We start from the raw sequence: 9,465 nt of genomic DNA, 5'->3' as shown, positions 1-9,465 counted from the left end.
ATGCTTGGCTTGGACACATTTGACTCAAACCCGGAATTTCGAACTTGATTTGAACATGGAAATCGAGCGTCAACCCGAACACACCTACAACCAAAAACCAAACACGAGGGGATTATCAAAAGATAAAATAAAATAAGATAAATAAAGTAAAATAAAATACTAAAACTAAAGAAATAATAAAATTAAATGAAATAACATAAAATAAAGAAAACAAATTAGAAACTAAAAGAAAATAAATAAAACAAGAGAGATGGGAAATTATTAACTAAAACTACAAAAATAAACTAAAAACTAATAAGAAAAGCAAAAATACTCAAAATAGAGATCGAATAAGGAAAATAAGAAAATATGCGAAATAAAGTATAAAACTAGGGAAAATATTAGAAACTAAACCGGAAAATAAACATAAAAATACCTTAAAAGTGACATAAAAGTCACTTATCAAACTCCCCCAAGCTAACCTTTTGCTCTTTCTCGAGCAAATTAACATGAAACATGGGAGAAGGAGAGTGAATCAATCAAGCAAAGCTGAGACACTAACTAAAGGAGATGAGAATGTACACTAACTCACTTTCGTAGGAATCACGGTCAATTTTAGCAACTAAAGAAAATCCCTTTAAACCCCTAGATCGCCCCAGAGGACGAGTATGCTCTCGTGAGGGTTTCCTAAGAGCTTAACCCACAACTCTAGATAAAAACCAAGGCAAAACAAAAAGAAAAATAAAAGCAAACACAAAAAACAAACATAACCATGACCAACATAACATGGCAAGGTTTAGGAAAACCAATCAAGCTCAAAGGCGGAAAATACTCCATTTGGACTCAAAAAGAAGAGACATGCACCAAAGAATACTTACCTTTCTCAATTCAATGAGGGAAAACACGTTCTAAGATGCTCATGGTTGAAAGAGACAAACCTAAGCTAAGCATAGAGAACTAGAGAATTCATTCTCCGCCCTAGCCCCATCCAAGACAATCCATGTTCTCTCCACTAGCTTCAAATCACCCCCTAGTTAGCTCTTCATGATTCCACGAAGGAACCGGAAAAAGATTCAATTTGTGGAATTAGTGGGTCATCCTGACATCTCAACTATGCATACTCTCTCCATAGGGTTGAAATCTATCTCCCTCCACCGGAATTTGACCTCACCCCTCTAAAGTCTAAGGGTCTTAACTAGGGTTGTAACGTAAGGCAAAAGGTTAAGGCGGGGTAAAAATTTGAAAATTTTGGTAATATTTCCTAAGTGAAGCAAAAGGGTGATCAAACCTCAAAAACAAACTCAAGAAATCATCAAATATCAAACAAAAATACCAATAGTGTCATCTCCCCCAAGCTTACTCAACACCAGCATACCATAAAAACAAAAACGAAATAACGCTCCCCCAAGCTTGAACGAAGCATTGTCCTCAATGCTTAACTTAGGGAAGAAAACAAAACCTAACTTTTTTTTTTGAAACTTTTATTTGATGTCCTTGCCATTTTTAAACTAAGGACGGCTTTTTCTGGGATGCATTTGCATTATTACACACAATATATACAATTTACTTTCTTGCTTGGTACAAAGAGCATAATACTTTCTCATTTTCATTACAACACAAAACAAACTCTCAAACCGAAATGCTTCACAAACTAAGGGTTAGGGAAACAAAAGGTCATAAAGCTTGTAATGTGTCTCATAATCAAGAAAGGGAATAGGCTCAAAGGGTTGGCAAGAGGAGCAAATGCAAAATAAAAACAAAATATGTAACAAAACAAAAAGAAGATAAAGAAAAATGAGAAAAGGGTGCCCTTTTCCTCCCCTAGAGCTATTTGGTCACGATCTTGGGATTTAGAGGACAACACAGATTAAGATATGCATAGTCAAGGATCCTAAACGCCGCTCAACAAAATTGATGAAGGCTTGAACAGTTTAAACCTCACAAGGAATGGGAAGTAAGCAAATACTAATTAAAGAGCTTCAAATCCACTATAGAGAGCAACAAAATCTTACCACTCTTCCGTGAACTAAGGGTTCAAACGTCCTCAATAATTCTTAACCTTGCTACCTTAGCTTAAAATTTGTCTATCTCGACCACAAGCACTCTCAAACCATGTAGGCCATCATCAATTAGGAAGAAAAACATTCTTTGGCACATTATCAAAGCAATTAATTCCAAATGCATGAGCGAATTCCAAAATAAATTCATTTAATCTTTCCATAGTCATGTTTGCCACAAAAAAAAAGGAAAACAAAACAAAATAAAGAGGAAGAAATAAAAAAAGGTTCACAAACGAGGCATATAATCCAAATAAGTCCCAATCGTCAAATAATTAATCGTTCGATAACAACATCAACGATCCCAGGTTCCATAGAACCAATGCAAACAACCTCAAACCATTCAACTTATTCCTAAACTAGTCCTAAACTAAGCACTCAAAGAAAGAGTAAAAGAGTAAAAATAAGAAAGGTCTCACCGGGAGGTTGGCTTAAAAGAATTAAGGAGCATAAAATAGAGTTCACCAAATGTCACTCCACTCCAAACTTCCAAAAAGTAACCTACAAGGCAAGACAAGATACAAAAGAAAATATTAAAAGAAAACAAAGAAATAAAACAAAACGAAAAAAGAAAGGAGGGGGAGAAAAAGGGTTAGAAATCCTCCGGGTTGCCTCCCGGGAAGCGCTTGTTTATGGTCTCTAGCTTAACCTTTCACCTCATTCAAGGTGGATTAAAGAACATCACCCTCATCAAATTGAGAATTGAATCATAGATGTCTCCAAGCTTGAGAACTAGCACTCCTTGAGGTCTCACATCACCACAAGGAAAAGGAGGGAATGAATAAAGAGCTAATGGTGGCTCATCTTTTCTCTTTCTCTTCTTCTTGTTGATTCTTCTTCTTTTTTTTCACTCTTCTTTCTTTTCCTTCTAAAAGGGGGATCGAGCTTGGAATCCTCAATATTAGGAAGGGGGCAACCTCACCTTCCTTAAGAGAGCCTTCAAACCAAGTGGGAATTTCAAGTAAGTCATCATACCTCATTGTCACCTTATCATTACGTGGAGGTAAGCTCTCATTAGCCATCACACCATCGACCACATCAACTCTACATGCGCTCACCACCATAGGGCTCTTAAAAACAACATTCTCAACTAGCCTACAAGTAAAGGGAACCGGGCCTTAAAACTTGTTTGGTTCACTAAAATCAAATGGCTCCTCATTTTGTTCTTGAGCCTTCTTCTCAACCACATCATCTACAACCTTGTCGACCTTGCAAGTTTTGGGTTGATAAGTATGTGAGGGGTTAGTAGATGATTATAAGGGGATTTTTGTGGTTAAATGGAGAGAAGAAATTTTGGCTAGTTGAGAATCAACAACTTCATTGTTAGATTTGATCTTTTGGAATTATTGAGTGATAATTTGACGCTGTTGAAGAATTTGGGTTTGTGTGTGGTCGGGTGGGGATTTTTCTTCATACGCTTGAGGACATAGGTCATGATTTTGATCTTGAGAGTTCTCTATTTAGTTAGAAAGGTAGGAAAAGTTTTGGGTTGGTGGATTGAAGAGAGGTCCATCTTGGGGGTGGAGTTTTCTTGCCTTGGAGGTTGTTGAAGTTGTTGAGATTGAGTTTGGGTTACAAAGTCTTTTTTCCTCAAAGTCAAAACTTCACCATGCTTGAGATTGAACTCTCTACAATAGGATGCATCATGATCCGTCCCACCACAACGAGCACATGAGAAATCAATGATTTGTGAAGGTTTTGAACACAAACCAACACTTGAGTTCAACTTGGAAAGACCTTCATTCAAGAGCTCAACTATGTGCTTAAGTTGGATGACTTTCTCCAACTCATAAAGATCTCCTTGCTTCCCTTGGGACCTTCTTTGGCCACCCCAAGAATAGCTAGTAGCCACTTCTTCAATTGTAGCTTCAACTTGGCTTTTAGGGATCTTAATCAATTGGCCACCGGCACCCGCATCAAGATTGGTCCTTGACATTAGCTCCAACCCATCATAGAAGAATCTCATGAGCAAATTATGGTTGAATTCATGATGAGGTCATGCTCTAATCAAATCCTTAAACCTTTCTCATGCTTCCCCAAGAGTTTCATCCGGTTCTTGCTCAAAGGAAGCTATCTTCCTCCTCCTTTTTGTGGTTTGCTCATCAGAAATGAACCTCTTGAGAAAGGCCTTCGCAACTTCCTTCCATGTGGTGAGAGAGTTGGGCTTCAAAAGCTTTAGCCATTTCTTTTCTCTTCCGGTGAGAGATTGCCGAAAGAGATGCATACGAATGTAATCTTGGCTCACTTCATTTGTTTGCATCATTGCACACAACTCAAGGAATCGGTCCAAATGCTCAATGGGGTCTTCACTTACGCCTCCGGGAAATTGCTCAATTTGCACCATCCAAGCATATTGTGGATGAAATATGAAATTAGTCACAGTGGTCGGGAGAAGTATACCACTCGTGAGCTTATAGATTTCCGGATTTCCAAACTCCCTAAAACGAAGGTCATCCTCTTGTCTTGCCATATCTCTCTTTGAATACAACAAAGATAAGCAATGACAAGTAAGATTAAACAAGCAAAATAAAAGAAAGGAAAGCAAATAAAAAGACTCTAACAATAGCAAAAATAAATGTTAAACAAGTTGCTTCCCCGGCAACGGCGCCAAAATTTGATCTCGAGTTAGATAGGTCGTTAAAATACTACCCTAATCAAATTAATCATTTATATACCTAAACTACCCTAATACAAGTATACGGGCAAGTAAAGGGTCGAACCACTAAGGAAGCTCACTCATTCAACATCAATTTTCACTAATGCAAGAGTAAAAGGAGAATGTTTTTGTTGGTTTTTGAATAAAGAGCACTAAAACTACAAATAAGCAAAGATAATGATGATTAAAATCAAGAGAGACGACACTAGGGATACGAGGGTGTCGAATATGACTAGAAAGAGGGGAATAATGATGATTATCATGAAACACATGCCAAAGAACACAAGATTCTACCTAAACAATTCATTCTCATGCAATAGTCTAGGCAAATCAATAAAAGAGGTCTACACTAATAAGGATCATTCTCATGCATCCTATTAGTTACAATCAAATCAAGAGAATAAAGAAGCACAATCCATAAAAAATCCACTTTAATAACTCATTCTCATGCAATCATTAAAATAGAGATGATCTTAATCTAGCTAGTTCAAATCACTTTCATGCATTTAAACTAGAAAACATCAAATATTGTGCAACAATAATCTCAAGCTATTAAAAATCATGTCTTTCATTAATTTATGGCATAAGTTCAATCCAACCATCATCATTCATCCAATATCAACTCATATCTTCCACCCCCTTCCCCTAGCTAAGGGTTTAGCCTAGAGAAGGGAGATTAAACATAATGTCAAAACTAGAAATAAATTCAAGAAACTCAGAACCATACATGATTAAAATCAATGAAATCAATAACAACTAGAAGAACTAATAAGATTAACAATAATAAGCAACAATAAAACAAATAAATAAAATGAAAGGAAAGGAGAAGAGATTACTAAAGAAAGGATTAATGAAAGAGGAAAAATTGAAGTCTTGCTTGATTGAAAACTAAACTTGAGCAAAGTTGAATACTCCAATCAATGCGCCTTCTGTCAGGGTTGTGCGCCCGCAAAACTCCAATCAAGTTGAAGCTTGATTGATGTTTGATTGCTTGCAAAATGGTGAAGGGCGTTGACCGGAAATCGCTGCTAACGTGGGCGGCATTGGTGGCTGGAGATTGAGTGGGAGTGGGTCGGTTTGTGAAGTGGAGGAGCTACGGTGGTAGGCTGTTGCGAAGGTGGAATTGCGGGAGCTTGGTGTATTGGAGGTGCGTGAGGGAGGTTGTGAGGAGGCATTGCGGCCGGAGGGAGCAGGGGAACAGGTGAAGTTGAGCTGTAATTGCGCAGAGAGGTGAATTGGTGGGCTGCTAGTGCGAATTGGTGAAGGGGAATTGGCTGGAGTTTGTGGTGCTGAGATGCGGGTGGTGGCTGGAGGTTTTGGTGTTATTTGGTGGCTGGTTTGGGCTGTTTGTGGGGCTGTGAAAAGTTGGAGCAGGGGTTACTGGTGATTGTTTGGTGTGTGGAAGTGGCTATTGCAGTTGGTGTTGTTGGTGTTGTTGGGGGGAGCAAGGGATTGAGTGGTGTTTTGGGTGTTTTTGTCCCTCGGAAGAGTTACGTTACGAAGTCTGGTCCGGCTGAGTTGTACCTGCAAAACAACGGAGACTCCGGTGGTTGGAGCTCCGTCTCCGAAGATCAAGTTAGTAACTTGAAAGGGAATAAAGAGTACGGAAATTTAGGTGGGATCTGCTTGGATTCCAAGCTCAGGTCTTTCTTTGATGAGAGAGAATGTAGGTGTAATAAATGATTGAATGTGTTCCCAAAATGGGGAAGTATCTCCCTATTTATAGGGTTATTGGAGAATGTGCCCCTATCTAGGTCACTTGACCTAGATTTCAGTGGGCTGCGCCGTTTTACGACGCTTCTTAGGAGTTGGGCCCTTGAAGGCCGCCATTTCAGAGATGTATCTAAGGGGGCCATGTGTCAAGAGGATATTAAGCCACGTGGGCCATCCTGAACTCGACACGTGGCCTCCTCTCATTGGTCCACGTGTCTAGGGTATTTTTACCCTAAACATTTGCCCCTCACAGGGCGCACGTGCATATCACGTGGGGCCTGTGACACGTGTCCACCTATCAGAGGTGAACAGTAACGGATAGTAAATTTTACATTTCAAATTAAAATTTTCCCCCCGTTTTCACCTTCTATAAAAAGAAGTTTACCCCCCCCCCCCTCTTTCTCTCACCTTACGTTCACATTTGACTTTTTAGAGAGAGAAAAAGAGAGATTCTAGAGAGAAATTCTCTGCCCCTGTCTGCATCAAAGCAGTTTCAAGTTTCCGTGTGCTAGAAGTTCAACACCCGGTTTACCGGTTGTAGTGGTTTTCAGATTTTTCAGAATTAAAGTAAGGTAATTGCCTGTACCATTTTAGCTTTTCTCCTTTTCAACTTGTATACAATTTTTTCTCCGCCTGTATACATAATTCTAGAAAATAAAAATGAGTTCTCAATCCACTCACTCGGCACTTCCTAGGACACTCAGCCGGTCCCCCGGAACGGCTGAGTCTAGAACAGGGGATGCCTTTTCTGGACTGTCGGAACCGATATGCTCATCTCCGAATTCCTCCCTCTCTGTGTCTGTGCAAGACACAATGGCCAGAACAAAATAGACGGCCAGAAGGTCTAGGAGCTGGCGCACTATAGAAGTGCCAGCCGATGAGGTTGTCCCTGACGGGGAACAGAGGGATTTGGAGGAGAGTGGTTCTGATGAAGAGGCTCCCTCTACTTCCGGGAGCTCGGGGGTACGAGAGGTAGACGGCGAGGGAGTTGCCTCCTCTTATGAAGTCAGCGATGCTGAGGCCGGCGAAGGGTCAAGGGCCGAATCTTCAGGCTCTGACCAAGATAATTTTGCGGCTGACTATCAGCAGCCGCCTAAGGTCGCCGACCTACCCAACCCCAAACGGACTAGGATGCTGTCGGGTAACATTGCCCTACTTAAGAGCGGCTTTAGGGCTTTTAAAGAAAAGCACCCGTTTGGAAGGGGCTGGGACATCATCGTTCCGCCGGCTGACGCTGTGATGGCCTGGAGCGATGATATTGATAATGTAGACCATTACTTTATCTGCTACGAGGCGGTCATCGAAGCCGGCCTCCGGTTCCCCCTCCACCCCAGGATTAGGAAAATCCTAAAGGGGTACGATGTAGGAGTTTGGCAGCTCACCCCTAACTCGTGGGTAAACATTCTAAGTTACATCGCCGCCTGCGAGTTCCAAAACATAAATCCAAGCTTCTCCGCCTTCGCTCACATGCATTATTTGAGCAAGGCCCCAGGCGGCAATGGGGCATGGTATACTCTGACTACCTTGCCCCAATATTTGATGACTTTAGACAAAGTGTCCAAATGGTCCGGGTGAAAGGACAAGTATTACTTGATTTCTTCCCCAACTTTGAGGCATAACCGGACACTGGGCCGGTACAACACTGAGCCGGCTCTTTTAGGCAGGAAGTGCCCTCTTCCGGCGCTATCTACTAAGGTCCGGGAGCAAATAGTAGAGCCGGGATTTTTTGAAACAACAACCGAGCCCATGGGGGATGGGACTCACATTATAGTTCCCAAGAACTGAATCCCCCATCCGGACTTCTTCAAGGACGAGTGCTTCTTGTCCGCCTGCGGGCTGAGTACCATGTTTCCCAAGGGTAGATTACCTTACATCCGGAGTGTTTGTTATTTTTATTTTTTGCAAACTTGCCACAATTTCTTTTAACTTGAATTCTATTCATGCAGCCAACGCCTTGAAAATGGTTGACCTAGCAAAGACTCTGGCTAAGTCGGCGGCGCTGCTGCGCAAAGAGGCTGCATTTGCCAAGAAAGCAGTCGTCGATGCTAAAGAGTCTAAGAAAGGCGGGGTAAGACCGCCTGACTTTATATGTGTATATATACATATATTTTCTTTTTTTTACTAAGGCAATTTGCTGGTTGGGTATACTGACCCTTGTTCCTTTCTCAGGACTCTGCAAAGCGAATTCCACGATCCTTCTCCAAGCTTCTCAAAAGGCAAGGAGATGATCTGGAGAAAGCTCCGGCTGCGAAGGCCGCCAGGAAGGATCCCCCTCCCCAGACACATTCTTCTGCCAAATCCGATCGTCCAACGACCGGAGGCAAATCTCCTGCTGCAATGAAGATTTTGAGCGAAAGCTCAGAACGCACACAGCAGAAAGCGCCGGATGCCTGTACGGCATCGAAGGGTGGCGAGCCACCTAATGTTGCAGATGGTGCGGCAACCACTGGGGAGGAGCATAAGCCTACGCCCCATCCGGATACCCAAGGTAAGGGAAGGATTGAGATACCTTGGCCACTTGACTTTATGAGAGTCAAGACTAAGGTAGACCCCTCTGGGGGTTCGGTCAACAGCCGGTAACGGATGAGTGCCAACTATGTTGCCTCTTACTCACAAAGTACTACTTTTGGTGCAGATCTGACATCCAAAGAGCCGGATCTTGTGGGCTTCGCAAAACGAATGGTGAGGACCCTCAACCAGTCGGAGAAGAACTCCATACCTAACCTGCAGGTGGTGGACTTCGACCGGATAATGGACCAACTGGCTGAGGTAAAAAATCCCACAACCCCAATACTTTTCCTTTATTTTAACCAAGCATATCATAATCCGGCTGCTCTTTTCTCAGGTAATGCTGAGAGTGGATGGCCTCCGGGGCCCCTTCAGGCGAAAACAAGAAGAGGTAAATGACGCCAAACTGAGGGCCTTTGAAAACCTCAACTATGCTGAATATGCTAATTATATGTGTGATTTAAAGATTAAAGCAGTAGAGTTGAAACAGGAAGAGCTGATCCGGAGCTTAACGGCTGCAAACGATGAAGCCAACAGCCGGGCTGATGACCT

At 41.8% G+C, this 9,465-nt stretch overlaps 1 non-coding gene across 1 annotated transcript; it reads left to right on the top strand.

Annotated features, from left to right (window-relative positions):
• Nucleotides 1-4,018: 4,018 nt before the first annotated feature.
• On the top strand, nt 4,019-4,125 carry LOC145641100 (small nucleolar RNA R71). Its single transcript, XR_014115167.1, has one exon. It is a non-coding gene; the product is annotated as a small nucleolar RNA R71 (small nucleolar RNA).
• The last annotated feature ends 5,340 nt before the right edge of the window (nt 4,126-9,465 follow it).

This window comes from Chenopodium album, chromosome 7, assembly GCF_948465745.1.
Source record: "Chenopodium album chromosome 7, dcCheAlbu1.1, whole genome shotgun sequence".
NCBI classification, from domain to species: Eukaryota; Viridiplantae; Streptophyta; class Magnoliopsida; order Caryophyllales; family Amaranthaceae; genus Chenopodium; species Chenopodium album.
Note: the sequence above shows the minus strand (reverse complement) of the source record. Positions and strands in the feature narration are given on the sequence as shown.